This window comes from Equus przewalskii, chromosome 1 (assembly GCF_037783145.1).
Source record: "Equus przewalskii isolate Varuska chromosome 1, EquPr2, whole genome shotgun sequence".
Taxonomy (NCBI): Eukaryota; Metazoa; Chordata; class Mammalia; order Perissodactyla; family Equidae; genus Equus; species Equus przewalskii.
The window spans coordinates 102326698-102350086 of record NC_091831.1 but is presented as its reverse complement, the minus strand read 5'-3'; the positions used below and the strand labels follow the sequence as shown (position 1 = coordinate 102350086).

Genomic DNA, 23389 nt, shown 5'->3' with positions numbered 1-23389 from the left:
CATAATTCTCCCAGGTGGTAGAGGATACTATACTGGCTTCATATCAGAACCTCACAAGGGAAGTCTCCACTTTTCAGTCTTCACAGAACCATCAAAACGCAGAAGGGTTGGCAATTGATGGAAAAATGAATTTCCCATCTTTTGCATTTGCATTATCCAGTCCCATCTGAATCTTTTGTCATGGGTTCTCTGGAATCATATTTTAATATTGCTAATAAGAGAATTTGAATCCAGTAATTTCACTTCTGGGCATTTATCTGAAGAAAATAAAAACACTAACTCCAAAAGATACGTGTGCCCCCATATTCATTACACTGTTATAGCCAAGATATGGAAACAACCTAAGTGTCCACTGATGGATGAACGGATAAAGAAAATGTGATCTATACATATACACAAACAATGCAATATTATTTGGCCATAAAAAAGAAAGAAGCTTGCAATTTGCAACAACATGGATGAACTTTGAGAGCATTATACTAAGTAAAATAGACAGAGAATGACAAATACTGCGTGATCTCACCACGTGGAATCTAAAGAACAGCGACAACAACAAAACGAACTCATAGATACAGAGGCAGATTGGCAGTTGCCAGAGGCAGGGGGTAGAGGGCAGGTGAAATGGGTGAATGGGGTCAAATGGTACAAACTCACAGCTATAAAGTAAATAAGTCACAAGATGTAATATACAGCATGGTGACTATAGTTATTAATACTATATTGTATATTTGAAAGTTGCTAACACAGTAGATCTCAAAAAGTTCTCATCACAAAAAAAACTTGTAACTGTGTATGGTGACGGGTGTTAACTAGACTTATTATGGTGATCGTATTGCAATATGTAGAAATATGGAATCATTATGTTGTACACCTGAAACTAATATAATCCCTTATTTCAATTATATTTCAATAGAAAATTTTAAAAAATTTAACAAAAAAAAAGAATGAGTTGGATTCTGTCTTTGTCCCTGGAGGCCCACAGCCCTCAAAGTTTTGGCTTTCTCAGAGTCACAAGCTGGTGGCTTGATGACATTTGTGCAGTACCTCAGATGTCAGGATACTAAGACATAGGCCAGTATCTCTAGATGATTATCAAGCTAACATGACCTCCTCAACTCAAAGCAAACAAAAGCTATAAACTTCTTTACTGAAAATTTCTACTGCTCCCTAGAGCTGTGAACAACAGTAAATATAGTGCTCAAAAATGCATTCTATCTCACTTGTGAATTCCTATGCAATTTGAATTCTAAAAAGAGAATTCACAGGAGAGATGCGGTGGTGGGCAGAAATTTTCTTCTTTAAAGCGAGAGTGTATTTAGAAAAGAAGAACGAGAAAATGTCTCGCCACTAAGCCAGTGGGAATTTGAAATTACTCCAAGCTAAGGAGCCAATAGACTGGCTAAAACATAAGGTAGAATTCAGAGGGAGCTGATCATGTTTTGATCTCATTTTACGCTTTTCTTCATGCTTGTTTCCAAGATCTAATTGGTGCCTATGTTGGAAAATGTTAACACAGAACAGCGGTGCAAAAGAAGGCCATCACAACATCTAAGATTAATCCCTCTTCCTACGCAGATCTCGGCCTCTCCCTAGGCAAGTGGCCATACATAAGATACTGACTTTTAAGAGTCCAGATTATTCCTATTCCTTAGGTCATCCAAAAGTTATATGGAAGCAATAGGAAGAAGAAGATACTGTCTTCTTAACAATACTTTAATCCAACCAAGAAAGTATCTTGACTAATGTTCAGACTATATGTAAATGAGAAACAGCAGCAGCAACAAAACATATGCACAAAGGTAAGTTTTGGTCAAATGAGATTTTACTGCGGCTCTGAATGGTAAAAAGACCAATATAGGGAGCACGACTGAAGTTTATTATCATGCTGAGAAGTGACCAAAGCTATGGATTGGACAACACTGATTTGAAGCCTCTGTACAGGGATTTTCAAATGCGGGACTCTTGAGCTCCTTGGAGGTCACGGTCCAAGCCTGAGGCAGAGTACACAATCTAATGTCTTCTGCGCTCATGCCCTTCATTTCAGCCAGGCTGGTCCCACTACAAACAAGAACTAGGCTGACAATGATTGCATCACAATTAAAACCCCCAAAGGACAAACATAAAAAGATATTCAGATGCTCCAACTACCATTAACACAAATTAAAAACCAATATTCTTGGGGCTGGCTTACTGGCTAAGTTCACACACTCTGCTTCAGTGGCCTGGGGTTCTTGGCTTTGGATCCCAGGCACAGACCTACACACCACTCTTCAGGCCAGGCTGTGGTGGTGTCCCACATACAAACTAGAGGAAGATTGGCATGGATGTTAGCTCAGGGGCAGTTTTCCTCAAGCAAAACGAGGAATGTTGGCAATAGATGTTAGCTCAGGGCAAATCTTCCTCACAAAAAAAAAACAAAAACAAAAAACCAGTATTCTTAAACTTGCATCAGCCATTCATTCATAATGTACTGAGCTCTTATTATGTGCCTGGCATGGTGCCAAGGGCTGGGAACATAAGTGAATCAGCTATATCCCAGTCTCCAAGGAGCTTCCAACCCCAAGGGAGAGAGAGACACATAGAACCAACCAAAACAGCATGTTTCATCTGTTCTGAGAGAAGCACAAGAGGAAGCCGATGGTACCAATACTTTTGGCACGCATGCAAAGCTAGGAATACATTCTCGCATGAATTTTTTTTTGGCCACAGTGCTCCTTGTACTAATCTCCTCTGATATTTCCACAACCTTGTCTACTTTTATGTGTCCTTCTCTCTGTCTTAAACCTTCTGGTAAATGCTCAGGACACAAGGAGCTGAACTTATTCACTCTAGAAGGACCTAAATGTGGCTCATCAGTTAGGCTAAAAAGAAACTCCATCCTCTTGGAAACAATTTCAAACCCACTCGTCCCCCCATGAAAATGACAGGGAGGCAGAAGACACACTCTAATTAAGAACTGTGTCAGAACCCTATGGCTTCTTCACACAAAACTCCAGTAATGCAAGGAACAAGGACCTTGATTCTCCCCCAGGGGAATAAGAAACTGATCTGACCTTCTGTGTCTTTGCTCTTTGCTTCCCTCCAGCTGGAGTTCCCATTTCTCTCTACCATCCCCACCCTTGCTCAGCCTCACTTCCCACATCTTCTGAGTCCCCAAGGCCAAAATCACCTGCACTGTAAAGTGTTTCCCAAGCAGTTTTCCACCGCAGGAGGGAACATTCTCTCTTTCAAGCTGCCAAAACTCCTTGTACCAGTTGTCAGAGTATATTATGTCATGTTTTTTTGCCTCTCCCCCACAAACTTAAAAACTCCTTGAGGGCAGCGCCTATGATTTAGTAATCTTTGTATCCACAAGTGCCTTGTACCATGCTGGGAACATCCTACCCACTCAATGAGTAAATGTTAAATAAAAGAATAGATGAAAAAGTTTCTAGTAAGAGCAGAAAAATAATCACTCTTCCCCTTCCTACTAGATTCCTGTATTCCCCATGCTACATGGCCTCACCCACCCTCCCACCTCCCAGCATCCCATGACCCACTTTCCAAGCCAGAAAGATCTAAATGCAGAATAGGCTTGAGATATAAAACCAGGTAGGCACAGCTGATCTTGACTTACAATATTCCCCTAGGACTGGCTCACACAAGCTGACCACCTCCCACCAGGTGAGTAAGACACACATGGGTGGTTCCTTCCTACAAGTTGAAGATTCGAGTACTATCTGTCACTCTGTTGTTTGGAATCAAAAAAATAATGACTACCTAGGCACACTGGGGTTTTTTTTCAAAGTAGCCTTAAAAATATTAAATGCTTAGTCTCATATAGATGCCTTAGCCTCAGGGACATGTAACTTTTCTTTGCACTGGGCCACCAAATTGTAATCTGAACCACCAGTTTACTTTACTCTAGATTCTCCCTTCTGTTTGGCTGAATACACACTTTTGGTTGACTTCCAGTGCCCCATCAATCAGCCAAAGAGGAAGAGCAAGGAAGCCGGGGCTGTCCTACCTCTGTGCACCAAGGTTGGCAAATCTGGTTTGAGTCAGTCAGCCCTAGTAGAACAGCTTGAGCTGGTTTCCTAGAGGACAAGGCTTTGGCTCCTTAGCATCCAGCATCCATGTAGGTCCTGCTCATCAAGGACCCTTTCCTAGCATGGCTGTCATGTGCAATCACACCCTCCCTGTGAAGAACAAGCAAAGATCCTTCTCTCAGAGGAGAAGATGATCCCAAGCTAGCAGCAAAACAGGAAAAGATCCGGGCAAGCTTCTCAAAGTTAGTGGACACCTACACACGTGGCATTGCATCTAGACAGGGAAAACATTTGGATCTCTTAAGGAAGTGATAATTTTGAAGACAGTTATGAAATGGAAAAGTAAAACAATTGCGAAAAGGAGGAATATAGTTACCTTTGCATTCCCCACTCTTTGATGCACCCATCCTTCATAAAGAATAGATTCTTAAATTTAGATACCCTTTTGCATACACCTAAAATAGAAAACTGTGATATCGATTTTATGAGCACGAAGTCTGGGGTGAGACGACCTCAGTTCAAACCTTACCTCTGCCACTGATGAGCTGTGTACAACCTTGGACATGTTACTTAACCTCTCTGTGCCTCAGTGTCCACATCTATAACATGGGGATAATACAATTAATTGTGTCCTATGCTTGTTGCAACAGTTAAATTAAATGACATAAACAAATGAAGTAGGAACATGCCTGGATGACACAGTCAAGAGGTTCTTCAGATAAGAGTTAACAACGTATGCTACAGGTCTTAATATCAGAAGTGATACGATACAGACACAATTGTGTTCACAGTGCCCACTTGCTTCCACTTGCTTTGGCTGGGTCTACATGGTTAAAGTCAGTACAATCACAGGTTTTGTTTGTTATTTGTTTACTCGTTATAAATATATAGATGCATATAGTTTCTAAGGAGGGTATTTTCTTAAATTCAGTGAATATGGACCTGTTTAGCTTAAGAAATCACCCTCGAGAGAAAGTTGAAAAAGAAAAACTAAAAACAAAAAGAAAAAAGGTTAAGTGGATCACTACCCACGCTGATATAGTAGGATAGTCAATGGTTCTCTGTCATTGCCAATACATCCATCTATTTCAGTGATGCTCAAGGCATAATCTGCTTTCCTGGCTGAAAAGAATCAGTTTTAAAGTCTTTGATTCCTATTGAAATCTGTGAAAAGAGCATGGAAGTAGATTAAAAGGAAAAAGTGGGGAGATGCCCTCCTTGCCACTTGTCCCTCCGTTAGCACCTGTAGACAGGTTCCTTTGGTGACACAAACGGACAGCTCTCTGCCTCAGCTTGAGAACATGTTCCTGGGGTCCCATGAGGCAATGGGACTTCTTAGTAAAAGAGAGTTCTCCTGTGTGAATTCACATCAGTGTCTCTCCCCATTGTAACAGGAAGCATGTTGGAGTCTTTGAAATGTAACTGTCCTGATGTTGCAAATAGCACCGTTTGCCATGTAGCAACCGGTGTTCATCTCCCAGGATAAATAAGTCCCAGTGCTGTCCCATGTTATATGTGCTTTCTTTTATTTTTCCCTCTCCCTACCCCTCTCATAAACACAAGTGCTCTTTTTAATGGTCTCTCAAATAGGAATAATTATCCTGCACTCCTTTTTCATGGACACATGACACAGTAAGCACCTCTGGTTCATCCCTAAAATACAGAAAGATCAGGGTCACACTGACTCCCAGCCGTGGAAGCAGTAGGCTGTGCCTTAGAGGGGAATCACTGGCCTGTCTGCCTACTGCCTCCCAGCTGAGTGGTCCAGGCGCTGGAGCCTACTAGGAAACCCCTTCCTGGTCCCCGTAGGCTGGGACAGACCTCCAGGGAAGGGCACCACCTTGTCCTGAGAGAGGCTCCAGTTAGTGTCCATGTGAGCCGGGTTCTCTCCTGAGTCCAGTCTGGGATGGAAGCCAGCCGCCAGAAGGGCCAGCCCGGTTCCATTCAGGCCTGGCCTGAGCTTAGCTGGCTAAGCTTGGTCAGGGCTCTTAACTTCCCCGAGCATCAGCTTCCCCAACAACAAAAAGGAGACAATAGTAGTACCTATGTCTTGGGGGATTGGGGTACTGTAAGGATGTAAAGAGAGAGCGCAGGTAAGGGGCTTAGCCGCCTGCAGCTCTCCTTATTTCTATTTTTCTCAATGTCTTTTCCAAAAGAATCTTTCTAGCTGTAGGCAATCAACTTTGTTGCTCAAAGGTTAATACCCAGCGAAAATCACCGCGGAGCAAAGGCTAGAGACAGGAAGGTAAAAAAATGCAAGAATATGGATTTCGTCAGGACTGGGGGTGGGGGTGGGTGGAGATGGGCGGCGGGAGTAGACGGAGCGGAGCATTGGGACCGGGAGCCGGGGCGCGCCTCACAAGCCCAGCCTTGGCCGCGGTCCGAGAGCGAAGGGCGCCCCATGTCAGCCAAATCCACCTAGGACTTGCTACTGACCCAGGGTGAGCAGAACGAGGTTTTGCCCCTGACTCCTAAGTGTGCTCTGAAGCCCTTTCTCCCTTGGGCGCCTCCTCGCCCTCGCCACGGTGCCAATCGAGGCAGGCGCGGGCCTGTAGCATCTTGGGAACGCGAAGGTGCAAATCAAAGACCACGGGATTCTCCCGAGAGAAAACTGGGTCCAGATGCGTGGGTCCTGCCTTCCTCCTGTCCTCAGCTGAGCCTTAAAGCAATCTATCCCCAGCTACCGCCCCTGAGGCCTCCTCATCAAAGCCAGCACCTCACTTTCCCGAGTTTTTTTGCAGGTATTACCGCCCTCCCCAATTCCACCCAACCCGCTCGCGCCGCAGGAGGCCACGGGACAGCGTGGAGCAGGGAATCCTCCGCACTCCGTCTCCTGGACACTACACGCAGGAAAGGCAAAGAACTTAGTTTCTCAGAAAAGTAGATGTAGACGGCGGTGGGTAGACGGGGGATGCGCCCGGTTTCTCAGGATCGCTGAGCACACCCTCGCTCTCATTGCTGGATGCCTCCAAGAGCGATAAACTTTTTGGTCCCGAAGACAACCTTAGGTCTAGCAAGCCCCTGAGGAAGCTGAAGATCTCCCAGGAAAAAGGAAGATTAACTGAAGTCACATTGATGTGCGTTGTGGACGCCAAGCCCCTCGTCCCATGTCTTCCTCTCACCACCCCACCTTGCGCGCGGACACACACACACACACACACACACACACACACACACCGATAGGTGAACCTCCAACAAAGGCCATTACGCTTCTCCACGCAGCCGCGGAGGGCCAGACCCCACGATGGTTCCTCCTGGGGGAACATGTGCATCTTCTCGCCTCTTCAGCCCTCCGGTTTCAGCCCCACCCCGACCCAGACAGTTCTTCTGAGCCTCACTGATTTCTGCCCCGCAGGGCTCTGGGTGCAGGTGGGGGAAGGGCCTGGGCGGCCGCGAGGGTCTCCGCCTTGTCTGGCTGACCTTGGGCGGCGAGACTGAGGATGCCCAAGTCCGCGGGATTCCCTGCTGGCCCAATGCGCTGGTCCCAGGCGCACTCTGGACACGTCCCAGGGCCAGTGAAGCACCCTCCAGCCTCCAGTAATCTCCCTTCCCTTAGGGCCTCTTTAAACTAGGTATAGGGATCTCATTCCAGGCAGTGGGGTGGGTAGATGCCCCTGCCCATCCCCCGCCCAGACACTTCTCTCAACTTGCTCCTGGTGACCAGGCCAAAGGCTATACTGAACGCCAGGAGACCCTGGCTGTACAGAGGGAGGTGGAGGAGGGGAGAGGGAGCATGTGAATCTAAAGTTTGCTCTCTGCCAGGAAAGCTGTGTGGAGCCCGCGAGAAGAATCAGTACCGAGTGAGGGGTGGCAGAGAGAAGAGGTGGCCCTCAGGTCAAACCGAGGACCCTGCTGGGGGGCAGGCAGACGCGACCAAGAGTGGGAGCGATGAGCAAAGTATCCACGGGCTGAAAAAGGAGGCCAGAGGCTGTTGCTGAGAGATGGAGGTGATGGCTCTTGCTGGCTCCGAGGTTCTGCCCCGGCCCACAGGGCCAAAATCCGAGGCTGAGGGCTTCGATCAGAGCCAAGGCGTGGTGGGGTGGGGTGGGGGTCGGGGTGTGGAGAATCCCACGGGGCGTCACAGCATCGAGCTCCAACTTCAGGCTCTTAGCCCCCGGGCAGGAAATTCCTATTTCCTCTGGGAGAGTAGGTACCCAGAGAGGTCAGGCTAAGGCTGGGGAAGGGGAAGGGAAGGCGGCGCTGTGTAACTATCCCAGGCAGCGGGCAGCGCCAGAGAATCCAAATCCAAAGGAAGAGCAAAGGTAAAGGCCTTGGTGGCGCCGAGTTTACTCCCGAACGCATATTGATTTCCCAGTTTCTGCAATTCCCGGTCCTATCCTCATTCCTTGTTCAGTCTCAGCTTCGGGTTCGGCCCTCTTGGGGTCCCCAGCATCCTCAGAGTATCAGCCGGGCTAGGGACGTCCACTGCCGGGCTGGATTCGTCAAGGGCCAGGTTCCTCCAGCTCCGCCCGGGGGCGCGTCGAGCCCTGTGTCCCGAGTCCCCCGCGAGGCAGCTCTGCCTGGAGGGCGGCGGGCGAAGGCGGGAGAACAGCCAGCCGCAGGCCGCGCGCAACTTTTTTTGATACACATTGCTGTCCCCCTGAAAGGTGTTATAACAGCAATTCAATTACAGTAAATGGCGCGCACGGTCCTCGCAGCTGGAAAGTCGGCAACTAACCGTGACTGACTGGAGTAAAGGAATGCGGCTAAACGCACGTTACTTTCCTATTTCCCTCTCCTCCTTCTAATTCCTCCTCTTTCCGTCTTTTCTTCTCTCAGTATTAATTGTAGCTGGACCACAGGTTAATTAACTCCAAAGAGCTTAGACTATCTGGAGAGAAACACGCCAAAAAAATTGGCACGAGATCCTAAAAACTGGACATGGCATAAAAAAGATCGCCCAAAGTTCCCCGAGGTTCTTTCCACCGCTACAGCCCTTGCCTCCGAGGAACAGAGTTTGAGTCTCCAGAGGCAAAGCCGGCTGGCAGTGTAGACACCTGGGAGTGCACGACGCAGAAATATCCGTGTCTGGGCTTAGATCACAGAGCCGCCTACTAGGACGTGGTGCCCCTAAACCCCACATGACACGGTCTGCAGACACCCACGGAAAGGTCGGGTCTGCCCTTGGTGTGTTGCCATTTCGAGCTCATTGGAGGTAACCGACACACTCGCCATTGTGTCAGGGCACGTGCATTTCATGCTAAACTTTAAATAGTTCCATGAAATTAATAATGTCAACAAAAAGGAGGCAAGGTGTTGGGGGGAGTGGGGCGGGAAGAGCTGCTTGCTCTCCAGAGTGGCGTTAAATCATTACTGTCCTCCATATGTTAAAATCTAGAGGGAGGACTGGAGGAGGGGGGAGCCCCTCACAGGTCAGCCTCGGCAATCATTCAAATAAAGGTAAAATTAACATTCGTTCCTTTGAAGTTAAGAGTGTAGAGGGCTTAAAAGCGGATTTTGTTTAGTGGATCTCATATCAAAACGGGAAGAAAGGAGTTGCCTCTCCTGGAGTTTTTGGTTTCATAATTTTTTTTTAAAAAAGCATCATTTTAGAAAAGGCCAAGATGGCAATGCGGGAGTTCGAGTGTGTTTTCGCCGCCCCGCGGAGCGGGCCTCTCCCAGCGGATACCGGAGGTTTCCAACTCCGGAAACGCTCAGTTTTCCGCGCCAGTGTAACTAACGCCGCCAGAAAATGCCTCCCGTCGCTCCACTTCTCCCTACGCAGCACTAGGCTAGGCCCGTAGTGTTTTAGTGTTGACTCCTGGGAAGAGTAGGGCGCGCGGCACAGGTATTGGGACGGGGCCCCGGCCCTGGCTGCCCAGACTCCAGCGACCCTGAGCTCTCCACTTGAGCCCCGCGCCTTCCCTGCCCTGGGCGGCGCCCCCCACAGCCAGCCTGTCCCAGGGGTCCAGCAGCTGCGAAAAGGGCTGCACTCAGGGTCTCCGGACTCACGGGCAGCCAGGCGGAGAGGCGCGGGGCCCAGCTCCTGGTTTGGCCGGGATGATCCCGGAGCAGAGGGCTTGGCGCCCACACGGCCCTAGCCGCACCGAGCTCTGGCCCACTGGCAGCCAGTGGCGGGTGGGTTGTTTCCGCTTTGTTTGCTTTAAAACCTAGAGGCACGGGTCCCTCTCAAGCTCCTTGAAGCCTGTGACCTCCAGTTTGCAATTCTTCCCTGGACTCCGACTTTTTTTGTTTGTTTGTTTGTTTAGGTAAGGCGAGAATGCGACGGCGAGAGGAAGGTTACTCGCAAGTCCTCATTCCCAGGGCTGGAGATGGTAGGAAACGACGATGGCCCATCAATATAACCGGCGGTCACCGGCAGCCCGTGATTTAGAGTTGTCGCCCTCTTTTCCGCCCCTAGAGTTCCTAATTAGGTGGTTGCAGGGGGGGTACTCCTCGCCCGTCCCTGGCCGGGACCGAGTTGCATGAGTTTCACCTCTCCTCCTGGCCGGAGAAAATCCCTCTGGGGTGGGCAAAGCGGGTGGCCCTCAAGACCGCGTCGTGTGGTATTTTTTACAGAGCCTCCTGCCAGCTCTGCATTCTGCAGGGCGGGTTACCCCAAGACCTCCCCTATTCCACCAGACGAGCAATGAATCCCTCTCCGGCTCGGGGCAGGAGGACTCCCGGGCGCCTGCGGTGGCGTCGGTCTCCTCGGAACCTCGCCCGGCTGCGCCGCCTCCCCGCTGCGGCCCGGGCGCGGCTCGGGCTCGGAGGTGCACTGTCCCCATTCGCCAAGAGTCCCCTCCTGCTTCTCTCCCCTTCCTTCCTGTTATCCCGCCGGCCTTTTTTCACTCCAAGCGCTTGTCCTAGAAGCCAGGATAGGCTCCTTCGCACTCACTGCACAAAACCCCGCCTTTAAAGCCCGGTTGGGGGCCTTGGTCCTTCGTAGGAAACAGAAAAAGAGCGAGATTGAGAGCCCTGTGGGTGGCCCTTCTGCAAAGAGAAGACTCCGCTTCGTTTGCATCTCTGCTCAAGTTTTTAAAAGTTATACTTTGGGACCTGCTGTCTATTCCTTTACTACCCTGGATCTGGAAAGAAAAAAAAGTTGGAGAAGCTGATCTGAGGATAGCAGCTGCCCTCAGACATAGGGCTGCTCTCTCCTAAACCTCCAGGTCAGGAAGTTCTGGGGCCAGAATTGGCAACTTGGGCGTCTGCAAAGGCTCTAACTGTGGCACTTGTGGGACAAGCACACTCCACTTTTCCCCGCCTACCGTCTGGAATCACCAAACCCAGGGCACCAGGGTCCGAGTTCCCCCCTCTTTGGCCTGGCACACCGGAGCTGCGGCAGCTGGGGCCTGTCCCGCCCGCCCGGCGCCCCGCAGGGTCCCGTCGCTGTGCCCCAATTCCGGGGTGCCCACAGCGGCTGCCCCAACCGACAGCCGCTGGAGGAGTCAAGGATTGGAACTTGTAAAACCAGTTAGAGCAACTTTTACACTTTTCCCTTTCTGCCCACCTGTTAAAGAGCATACGCTGTTAACGGTTTGAATCGATAATTCAGGAAACAGGAGACATTCTTCAAACCGGTGTTTCAAGACCTCTCGTTGACTATGGGAATGCCTTCTCAGGAGGGATTTCTTAAGCTACGTACTTAGGGGAAGTTCTCAGGAATCTGACTTCTGCCCATCTAGGTTTCAGAGTTAATGCAATCCAACTATAATTCAGATTATTTCCCCCGAACATCTTGTTGTTGGTCTAAGATAGCCAGGTAAAAATCAAAACGGGCAAAGCGATGATAAATTAATACTTTCTCCTGCTCTTCCTAAAGTTCGCCAAACCAATGGAAATCAATTTTAGATGATTCCCATTTTGGCATAATTGGCATTACTTCTGGTGCTTGCAAAGTGTTCTCCACTCCTTTGCATCAACTCTAGTCCCATTTCAGAATTCCTTCATTTGATCTGCTTTCGTAGAACCTCCCTCCCCAGTTCCTTTTATTTTCTTTCCCCTGGTCACAATCACAGAGACAATTGATTTTCTGTGTCCTGTTTGAACCAGAAAGTGCTGACATCTTGGGGGGTGAGCAAAATATGAGTGAGTATTAACTCCCACGAAATATGAGGCAACCAGGCCAATCTCCAGGTCTAGTGATTAAAGATGCGTATGCATAAATATATGTGCAAGTGGATACATTTGTACTTGCATACAAGTGACAGTGGTAAGAAATTTCAATGGAATGCAGGAACATAAACTTAATGAGAAATCATCTTAATAATCTGGATAAATAAAGAAGAGAGCCAAACCTCAATGTCTAGGAGTAGATCACTAATTCTGAAATCCAAAACTCTTGAGCTATGGTTCCATGGTTGCTAGAAAAGAATCACTTATTTCCTCTTTTATTGGAAATAAGACATTAAATCTATTTTGACTCAAAGGAAGTTACGAGACAAGATGCAATTTTCTCTTTCTTTTCTGACAACTCTGTCATCCAAGGGATCACAGCCATGTCAGGGTGTCTGTCTGGGAAAGAAAAAAAAGAGAGCTAGCTAGTGAGAGAAACCCTGCAGCCCGTGGCCATCTTTGCATCAAAATTTTCCAGACCTCTATTTTTGATTGTGATCCCACTGATCTGAGTTTGAAATGCGAGCCCAGTGAAGCCCCTAAGCCTTCAATCGTGTGAAATTTTCAAAAGATCTCTAGAAGCAATCTCGGGCTGCCTGACCCCTGACAGGCACCGATCTCTTTATTCCTCTCTCTGCCAGCACTTCATTTGTTGGAATATCTTTCAGATTTGCACCTCTGGATGACAAACCTGAGTGTTTATTATGTGTACATGAATCGGAAATCTTCAAGCCCGCACAAAAGCACCATCTTAAACATAATATTTAATTTCCCAGCCTAAGTGCCTGCTTCTTTATTTGCTTTTCATTAGCTTAAATATTTTTTCCAGGTCTCCCCATGTGTCACTTTGATATTTAGATGATTCTCTCTTTTAATCATCATTTCCTCCTTGAAAAATCCCCTGTCGTCCGCGTCTGCGGGGCTCACACTGCAGCGTGACTGTGCGGCGGGCGGCGAGGCCGCGGAACTGGACGCAGAGCAGTTCCGAGTGTGGAGGGCTCGTCCCGAGGCGGGGTGGGGGTCCGGGGTGACAGAGAAATGCTTTTTAGCCAGCAGCCTGGGCTGGGTCGGAAACAGTGACGACACTCTCATCTTATTCCACCTCTCCTCCTTCAGGCCCTTTAAAATTCCTTATATTATTACTATTTTTTTTTTAACAAAACAAAACCTCAGGTGGCTTGCAAAGGTGCTGGGGCAGCCTTAGCTGCTGGAAGTCTGCCCCGCCGCTGACATCTCTGAGCGTGGGCACAGGGTTTAGACAACCCACCCAAATTAGTCAGGCTCTGCTTCCTGCCCGGGCATCCACTCCCACCGGCCTTTCTGGGGATCCCTAAATCCTGGGGGCTTGAGGGCACTGAAGAGAAAGGGAATGGGGACAAAGCTTCTTGGGAGAAGGCTGCTTTGTTAAAATGCCCTCTGCCAAAGAATTCCAGGGACAAGATTTTGGGGGTGGAGACGTTGGCCACCCCTCCCCCAATCTCAGCCCCAGCCTGAGGCTTTAGATCCCGGCCGGGCACCCAGGTGGACTGAGCAAAGACAGAGTCAGCACCCACCCCTGCACAAGCGGGAGGTGAATCGCCACTCTTAGCACCGTCCCAGGTCCGGAGGTGGTGGGCTGAAGCCCGGACACCCTCCCTCCGTGTTTGGATGGGCCTGTTGTTATGATTAACTTATTAAACCCCCTCGTAATTATTTTAATTTGACTCGAAAAAATACTTTGGGCGGCGTTGCGATGTGTTTGTATTTATCCATCCCCCCCATAAAACCTGTGTTAAAACAAATGTTACTTTTCTCTCTCTGTACATAGACCCTCCCTTTTTGAAATAGACCGCAGGGACTGCCATTAGATCGAATGGCAAGTCTTTATGGAAAGTGTTTTGCATAATTACATACCAAAGCCAGAACAGTCACCTCCACATTTTATGGGTCACAAACCATCAACAATTGCCACATTATTGTCCACGAAACCTTAGTCCCTTCATTGATGGAGCGGACTCCACTGCCTAATCTAGAACCGGAGAGGATGGAAATTTCTTCTAATAAGAACCCGAGAAGATTATGTCCCCACTGACAACGTGTTTACATATAGTTATAAAGTTCAGAGGACCGACGGGGAGAGGAAAGGAAATCGGACTAGGCCTGATTAAGAGCGCACATCGGTCTAATATAGATAGAGCATCAAAAGGAGCTGCTGAATGCCTCCCCTTTTCAGATCCGACCCCTTTCCTACCTTTGTGATGCAGTAATTAAGATATTCTTATTTAGACAGACAGCTTCTCTGGTAACTGAATAATATTAGCTCCTTTGATGTCAAACTTTTGACAGTTATCACACCAGCACTGGGCAATTTAGCACAAATGCCCTCCTTTAAAAAAAAAAAAAGATAGAAACCCCCCTCGGCTTTGAAGAAATCTAATAAGTGTGATCCTTATCACCAAATGATCTAAATCGCCGCCGACAGGCCGCCGGGCTATAAATTACATTCGGTGTTACATAATGAAGCCGAATTTGGGTTTTAGCTCATTGAGGCAGTATTGGCTGAAAATGGAGCGGGAGTCCCACGATTCCTGCTCCCCCATTCCCGACCTCCAGAGCCGCTGCCCACAGTGGGAGGAAAACCCCACAAAGTCTATGGGTTGAGGGCAGGGATAGGGGATTCGGCCGAGATGGGGGCGGGGGCGGGGGCGGGCCGAGCTCATCGCCCTTGCCCCAGCTCTGGAGAGTCCGACAGGACCAGCCACCTACTCCCGGGATGACACGTCGCTGTTGCTTTCTGAGCTTGGTCGCCAAATTTGGGATTTGCCAGATGGCAGATTATCTTCGCGTCTGTTATGTTATGTGTGTGTGTTGGGGGGTGGGGGGTGGAGAGCGAAGGCAGGGAAGTCCGGAGAACGCGCTGGTTCCTTTAAAATACTCCCAGGTTCCCTTTTCGCCGCTCTCGGGCTTCGGCGCCTCGACCCTCACCGGAGCTCTTGGCATCTCCGAGCCGCCTCGCGGCAGGCAGCAGGCGGAGTCCCCGTCACTCCCACCCTTCAGTGCCAGCCCCCAGCCCGCGTCTCTAGACCCAAGACCCAGCGCCCAGATGCGCGTGGCTGGGGAGGGGGAGGAGAGAGCTTCCCTCAGAGGATAAAAAGGCGATAGGAGAGTTGGAAGTGAAGGGGGCAGAGAGCGCGGGTTAGGAGGGACGAGACTGTGACGGTGACACCTGGAAGGCATTGTCCTTGAGAGCGACACCTGTCAATCTCCGCTCCGGCGTCCCGGGGCCGGGGGCGGGGAGGCCGCGGGTCTCCGCGGTGATGTCATCGCAGAGTCCCTTCCCAGCCGAGGGCGGAGAGGACTGGGAGGGGCGCAGAGCCCGGCGGGCTGGGAGAGGGGTGGGGGAGGAAAAGAAAGAAAAGAAACAGAAGTCGCTCTCGAACTCGCCGTGTCCTCTACTTCAGATTTGCATAGAAATCAATAATCCAACTTTAGTGTTATTTCTAATTTTGAACGACCCGTGTTGCCTTTTCATTGGAGAAGGAGGAATCGGGTTAGCACATCCCATCCCACAACCCGCAATCCTAGGGGGAGTTGGAGCCCTGTCATCCCAAAGCCTTGAAGTGACTGGCCCTCCTTTCAGACCCAGCTCCCTCTTTTCCTGGCGGGTGTTCCAAGCGTAGGCTTCAGGCTTAAGGAGGAAACACTTGGGGATGAGTTTTGGAAGTCTTCCGATATTGCAGGGGGCAAGGCGAGAGTTAATTAACGCCGAGCTAGCTCAGCGAGTAGGAGAGAGGGCCTCGGCGTGGGTGGGCGGGCCAGGTCCAACAGGGGGGTGCGCACAGTGCGGGAGGCGTGTGATCCGGAGGCCCCAGCTTGGAGGCCCCGGCTGGGGGGAAGTGATCTGCGGTGGCCTCGGCGGGGGGCTGCTGAGGGGCCCCAGGAAGTCGGCTGACGGTCCTGGGGAAATTCTGATTTCCCACCTACTGAGCCCCCACCCCCACCCCACAGAGCACTACTGGATTCTCCCTCTTCCTATTCTTTTCGGCTAGAGCTAATTAGCAGCCTGCCAGCGGCCTGATTTATGGAAACGTTCGGGCGGGCGGAGACGCGCCGCGAGCGGAGTCTGGGCTGCCCAGGAGCGGAGTGGAGGAGGAGTCTCCACTGGCCCTCTCCGACCAGTTTCCCTCCGCCCGGCTGGAAAATGAAGGTTGTCGTACCCCACTCCCCACCCTCCGTCCTGGCAGGTCCAGGAGGGCCCCGCGCACTCAACGCCCCAGCCTGGGACGCTGGGAACCCTGGCGCCAACGGGGCGGGCGGGGCGCGGGGGCTGCGCAGCCTACAGCAGAGTCCCAGTTGGCAGGTTCCAGCACCAGTTGACCCGGAGGGCGAGCTGGGTGCGGATAGAGGGGGAGCCTCCTGCACCGAGTTGGGCGCCTTAGTTCCCATGTCCGGGTCTCCAAGAAGAGAAATCGACCTGAGGAGCGAGGATACCCTACAAGAGGTGGCCATCAGTCCCCTAGGCTGTGAGGAGGCGTCGCAGGCCAGGGTGGGGCCGAATGGAGCCACTAGCCCAGCTTGCCCCCAAATTGCTAGCGATTGTCCAGGGAAGGGCGTGGTCCCCTTCTCTCTCCCTCCCCCTCACTTTCTCCTGGGTCTCATCCTCAGAGGAGTCCTCTAAGTGGAGCCTCCAGCCAAGAGTCTGGGAATTTTGAGCTAGGCGAAAGCGGCGCCCCACACAGTCTCTAGAGCCGCCTGGCCGGGCGCTTGCCCAGAGACCCCGGGACGGTCTCCCCGCCTTCCTTGGGTTTCTCTCTGTGGTCAAGGGGGAGAAGAGGCCAGAGGTGCTGCCTCTCATCCCAGTTGACCCCAGAAATGAGGATGGAGAGGAAAGGCGTGGAGGAGGCACGGGAGGAAGCGCCGCAGGACCTGTTGCTGATGCCCCAGCAGGTTGGCCTCTCTGGGAGGATGTTGTATGCCCGGCTTCTAGAAGCAACAGCGGAGGGGGGCATAGGAGAAAGGGGGAAGCATTTGGGCCCTCCTTTCCTGGGGGAAGTGTTGGAGGAAAGAGAGACTAGCAGACCCCAAGGGCCAAAATCCCCAGGTATGTTCCCCCCTCAGACTTGGGATGGCATAGGGATGCGGGGTTGAAGTCACTGGAAAGAGGACCATCCCCCCAAGCCTGGCTATGACCGAAATTGCAGTTGTGAGGAGCTGAGATCTGCAAGAAAATGTGTAAAGTTTGTTTTAAAACATTCCAGGAGTTCACCTTGCTCAGAAGTCACGTCTAGACTCCCTGACTGGGACAGGTGCAGAATTGAGACCCCTCTCCCTCATCAAAAGACCTCCGGATGCCTGCCCCTGTCTTCCTCCTTCCCAGGATTTCCTCACAGATGAGGGCCATTTGATGTCACTGAGAACCCGATGTCCCCTCACACCGGCCCTCCCCCCAGGGCCCCTGCCAAGTTTAATTCCCTGCTCTTCTTTCTCTCCTTCCTCCACTGCCCCTGCCGCCCCCATTTCCAGAGGGTTGGTGAGATCGCAGAGGCAGGTATGCAGGCCCTGGCCCTTCTCTGCCCGCTGGCGAAAGAAAGTTGACAGACACCCTCAGCGGGCTGCGGAGCTGGGCTGAGCGCCCATCTATATCATGGTATTTAGTGTCCTGGGTGGTGGCCCCTCTGAATTTCCAGCTGTGCTGAAGGCTGGGATCACCTACCCAGAGATGCTACAGCAGCCCATGGCAACCCATATCCACAGCCAAAGTCTAGGCGGAAATGGAGACCCGCCTCCACCAAAATGTCGCCTTCAAGTAGCACGAGTCCCCGGCTGGCCCCTTCCCCCTGGGGACAAGTGCAGGGCCTCACCAGCCGCCACTCCCATGGCGCTGAAAGCCGACTCTGGGACCCGAAACCTGCACTGCAAACGCTGTTGGTTAGGCGCCCAAATAATATTCTTCATTCGTCTTTTTCAAAGTTGATTTATAGCAATCGACAGGTTAAAGCCTCATCTGACTTCATTACTTTTAAAAGCTGTCTATTTCACAACTGTCACTTTTCATCGTTTAACTCAAATAAATACTTGAAGAAATGAATTGAAAGAGACTTTTAGATCATGTTTATAATTCTTGGTCGCCACATTAACATTCCTAATGACCTGACCCTCTGAGTTTCTGTAGACTCCAAAATGGGCTGAAAATTCCTGCATTTATACTAGAAAACTTCAAGGAAGAGGAGATGGCCTGAAATACGAGCTAAAAGAAGTGCAGCTGGTGACAAGTCGGCGACCGGCTGCAGGCTCAGCAAAGCTCCGGGGGGGGGGGCGGGGGGCCGGCCGCCAGGGCCCAGGCCTGGTACCCAAGGCCACTGGTGAGGGGCAGCACCCCGGGTCAGGGGTTCCGGTGGAACGAACTGCTGAAAAGAGGGCCCCGCCTAACAGCCTCGGCGCTCGCCTTGCTCCCGTGCCTGCCTTGCTCCGGTGCCACAGGGCCTGGCTGCAAACCCACAAGACAACACATGCAGGATGCTCTTTGTGACTATTATTGTTATTTCTATCATTGTTTCAAAATTGGTTTTAAAGGGCCCCATGGCAGCAGGTTGAGAGTGGCTGGGTGAAAGGCCTTTCCTCCCCGTCGGCTTTGACTTAGAGCCTGTGAGATGGCATGGATGGAAGTGCATTTGATAAATCGAAATAGTTTCTTCTTCAATTTTGCTACCATTTGCCCAATGCTGGGTCTTCTAGGGCTGGTCTTAATCTCTCTCTCTTTCTCTCTCTCTCTCCCACCCACCCAGCACATAGAACCAACTCTTAGAAGTAGACAAAAAAAGAAAAAAGAAAAGAAAAACAGGGGGAAAATGTAAAGAACGGAAAAGGAACGGAAGGAAATTTACAGGGAAAGAAAAACCTATCAAGCAAGAAAACTGCCTGGTTTAGGGGACAAAGCAATATCGAGTGTATAAGATTTTCTTTCTTTTTTTTCTTAAAAAAAACAGAAAAAGAAAAAAGAAGAGAAGTCTCCCGAACCCGGGGTGGTGGAGCTGGGCGACTCCCTGGTGTGTCTGGGACTGGCCTCTCAAGGTTGGCCCGAGGCTGACCCGCTCGCGGGTCCCTGAGCCTCGCGGGGCGTCCGCACCCTCGCGTCGGGCCCCCCGGGGTGGCCCCCCCACTAGCCCCCGCGAACCCGAAACTTCGCAGATTCCCTGCAGCATCGGCGCCCGAGCGCCCAGGAGCGTGCCCCAGCCTCGGCCGCGCACCCAGCCACCTCCACCCTTCCCGGGTCGTGGCCTCGGGCCTTCGTCCACCCCGCGGACCTGCCGGCCTAGCGGGATCGAGGTTCCCCGACGTTTAGGAACCCGGCGTGCCGGGTGCTGGGTGGCGGCGCCCTCGCCGCGGCCCCGCGACCGACAGCCGGGCGCGCTGCCGTACCCTGGAGCGCCACCTCGCTGCGGAAACTGGAATTACGCGGCCATGCTCCCAGCCTTCTGCAGCCTAACTTGACCGCCACCGGACTTTTTCCTTCGTCGAAACGCTAAGAGAAGCCGAAGTGCACAGGCCTCTTCCCACCCGTTAAAACCCATAATCTGTGGCCGATATATCCCACAAAGTCTGCATTGAGATGAAGGGAAAATAAGAAGAGAAAGAGAAAAAATATATAGGTACAATTTCACCAAGTCTAAGCTGTGAAGCAGCTTTCTTAGAAAAGATAAAGTAAATGAGAGATGTCTTCTCGGAGGCCACGGGTTCGGGCCGCCGAGTGTTTTGGGCCGCCCAGCTGTGGCCAATGCAAATATCTCCCATGAGGCGGCTGCCTATCAAGTCATCCCGTCCCAATTACGATTTCCACTGAAATCCACTCATTCTGGTCAGTGGGACATCAGAGGGGCTCTGCCCTCCACTGACCAGCTTACTGGGGCCTCCGATGCCGCAGCCTTCGCTTCTGCTGACACAATAACCACAAAAAACAGCCCCTAACATGTACACCTACCGGTGGGTGAAAGCAACAACGGCAAGAGTAACAAATTACACAGCATTTCTCTCCGAGGTGCAAGTGGGCATTTGACCCTATTTTATCCAGTTGGTAACTTTAGAGGTTTGCCCCACTCTTAGGTCCACACGACTAAAAACATAGAGAAAATTTAATTCCTTTCTATGGCGGATTTGTTTTCAAAGTGCACAGCCCCAGAGATAGGTGTTACATGTAAAAACAAATTTCACAAAACAAGGTTTTTCCTAAGAAGACACCATACATGGTGTTAAACGTACAGCGTCCCGTGGTCCTGTGAGGATTTGTGTGGTTTCTTCGTTTTGAGGGGGATGCAGAACCTTTCTCTAATGTAGTTTTGACTGCGTTTGTTTTTGTTGTAAGGAGCTCAGTGGTTCCCACATGTGATGATGGCTGAACTGGGAACTGTGGAGTGGGAATACAGTGTGTATATGGTGGTGCATAAGCCCCTGCATTTCCTATCTGAGCGAACCCAGCATAGAGACCCTTTCTTGAAACTTTGCACTCCCAGAGATGGCAGGACGAGCTCCCCAAAGGCTGGCAGGGGATAGAGGGAGCGCCCCTCCTCCCTGTAACCAGCACTCCTCATTGCAGATCAGGAGGGTCTGGGAGAGCCCTCACTCAGAAATTACAGGGCTGTGCCAGGAAAATAGCCAGGTTGGCTTTCTGGGTGGTTTGTCCTTTCCCCATCAGACTAGGAAAGATCCCTGGGAGACCATACAGGAAAGAGGACCCAATTTCCTAGCAAGACTTGAATAAGGATTCCCTCACCCCAGCCAGCCGAGGAGAGATGGCCTGGCCCCTGGGAGTCCAGGGGCCCTCTCTCCCAGAGGGATGCTACAGCTGGGGAGAAGGGAGCTGCTGAGAGATCCTTGGAGCTAAGAGGGAATTCCTGAGAGGGTCCTGGGGTCCACGGAGGGACACCAGTGAGGAGCAGGGACAAAAACAGAGGAGAGGAGAGCACAGAAAATGATATGCTTGAATCTACATGCCTACAGTTTTGAGAAGTCTCTCAATTGGAAAGGTTTTGCTTCTCTCTCCCTCCCTCCCTCCTTCTTTTCTTCCTTTCATTTTTCTCTCCTTCACCCCTTCCTCTTCTCACATTCAGATTTTCTGGGGGGGGGGGGTTTCCATCGAATAATGCCTGGAGATGAAAAATGATTTTTATTGCTATTACACTTCCTACCACAAGATGCAGTGCAAGGCGGCAGAGTTTGTATTACAACTATGTCACAATGTTTCACTGATGCAAAACATGTAGCCAGAGGGTGTTACTAATGACTCCTGGATTAGAGCGAAATTGAGACTGGGAGAAGGAGGAAGAGAGAGAACAAGAGAGAGACAGAGGAAGGGAGAAGAGAGAGGAATTTCTTTAGAGAAAGCTGGGAGGGGATCACCATATAATCAGGTCTAATCATCTAATCAGGATATTTTCAGCTTTCAAGGTTCTTTCCACACTTGAGAGTGTGAGCTAGAGAGAGACCAATATCCTTTTAAACACCACAAAGGTGTTTTTTTTTTTTTTTTTTGGCATGTTAATAACTATTAATTATGTTTACAGCCAGTTAACTGAAGAACTCTCCTTTGGAAAGAGTCAAACTTCGGAAAACACTTTATATCAGATTAAAGGCTCTTCCAGGACCCCAGGGCGCTTGGAGGGAGGGGGACCCGGGAATCATCCTAGGGTGTGCAGAGCACAGCGCGGCCTGCAGCGCTCCACTCCCCCGCCCCTGGCGATGCACACACAGGGACACACGCCTGGGACGGCCTGGCAGGGCCCAGGGGGCTGCCCCTGCGCAGCCTGCGGCCCAGGGCTAGGCCTCCGCTCGGTCTTGGCGAAAAGGTCCCTCTAGGCTCGAAACTCCCCGGCGCCCTCCCCCGGGAAGAGCTCTACTTAGGGAAGCGGGAGGTTCCGCGGTTCCTACCGTGGCCCAGGCCGGTCCCACTGCCCTGCAGTCCGCTTCTGCCCCCGGGGCACAGCGAGGAGGGCACTCCCTGGGGGCTGCGGCCCTTTGAACTCGGGAGCCCTGGGCTGGCCGGACGCGGAGTTCGCTCCGGCCCGGCTGCGGAGCGGAGTGTGGGTGGCGGGTGGGGTGGAAGGGGACTGGGGGAGGCGGGAGGGGGCGGAGGGGCGGGGGCGGGAGCCGGCGGTAAGCCTGGAAGCTTGGCTGTTTACCCAAACGATTTTCCTTTCAGGCCCGAGACGCCAATGAGACAAGATCAAACTCCCCTCTTCTCAGTGTGTGTGTGTCTGTGTGTGTGTCACCTCCTCCAAGCGGGGCTTTGTGAATGGGGGCTCAGGGACGCCAGCTGGGAGGGACCAGAGGCCGCCCGGGGCACCAGCGCCTCCTCCCGGGGGCTGGGAGAAGCCCGGGCGGAGGGCGCGGGGTCTGAACGCACCGAAGGGCGCCCCCAACGCACAGTGCTCCGGAGCGACAGGAGCGAGCGACAGGGACACAGGCCGCGGAGAGCTAAGGGCTGCGTCCCCAAAGGGCGAGCAGGGAGACACACGGTCGTGTGTGGGAGGGGGAGGAGGGAGAATAATATGAATCACATCCTCCTTCCAGTCCCTTAATGTCCGATCCCTCCAAAGCTTAAACCTAGCTCCTCAGGCTACTGATTTCTTCCGACTCCCTCGCTCGAGATCTATTAGCTGCAAATTAGGCCAAGGTTTTGGCGATTACGGTACAATGCAGGCCGCGTGACACGCGCTGCTGGGCCTGCGCCTGGGTCCCTCCTCGAGCCGAAAAATGATTAGAACGCAAGAGGGGATGGATGGTCTGTATTGACAAGACATTTGTCATTTTAAAAGGAGTCCACATCCAAGAATATCCATCAGGCCAGGGGGCTTAGGGGGAAGGAAGAGACGATGAGGGGGGTGAAGTCCCAGACCAGCGCAGCAGGTGATCGCCATCCTGGGGTGGCTCGTGCTGCTGCTCCAGGGGCTGCCTGAGACTGAAACGTCGTTTGCAAAACAACAACAATATTATTAGTATTATTAATAAGAAGAATCAGGAAGGCAGGGTTATATTTATTTAAGATCGCAAGACAAAATCCCGTCTATATGGCGTTGTACGTATGTTTAGTAGCTTTGTCTCTGACAACTTATTCCTCTCGGCCCAGACCAATTAAAGTCTTGCCCAAATAATTGTTTCTGGAAGAAAAAGGTGTCATTCGATGCTTCTGACTCAGCTACTATTGCTTCTCCTGCCTCGGCCTGCCCCTGGTTCCCTCCCGTCTAGCCCAAACACACACACTCTTTCTTTTCTTCCCTGAAGGGTCTGTTTTTTATTGTTTGTTTTTAAATGACGAACAACTGTCCCCTTTC

The 23389-nt window shown here is 51.2% G+C and overlaps 1 long non-coding RNA gene across 2 annotated transcripts in view; it reads right to left on the bottom strand.

Moving 5' to 3' along the window:
- LOC139083359 (uncharacterized) overlaps window positions 1-22126 on the bottom strand; it is a 92954-nt gene extending 70828 nt beyond the window's left edge. For both annotated transcript variants that reach the window (XR_011540006.1, XR_011540008.1), the window contains exon 1: window positions 21987-22126. This is a non-coding gene — a long non-coding RNA (uncharacterized lncRNA). The remainder of the gene's footprint in view (window positions 1-21986) is intronic.
- Between the last annotated feature and the right edge of the window lie 1263 nt (window positions 22127-23389).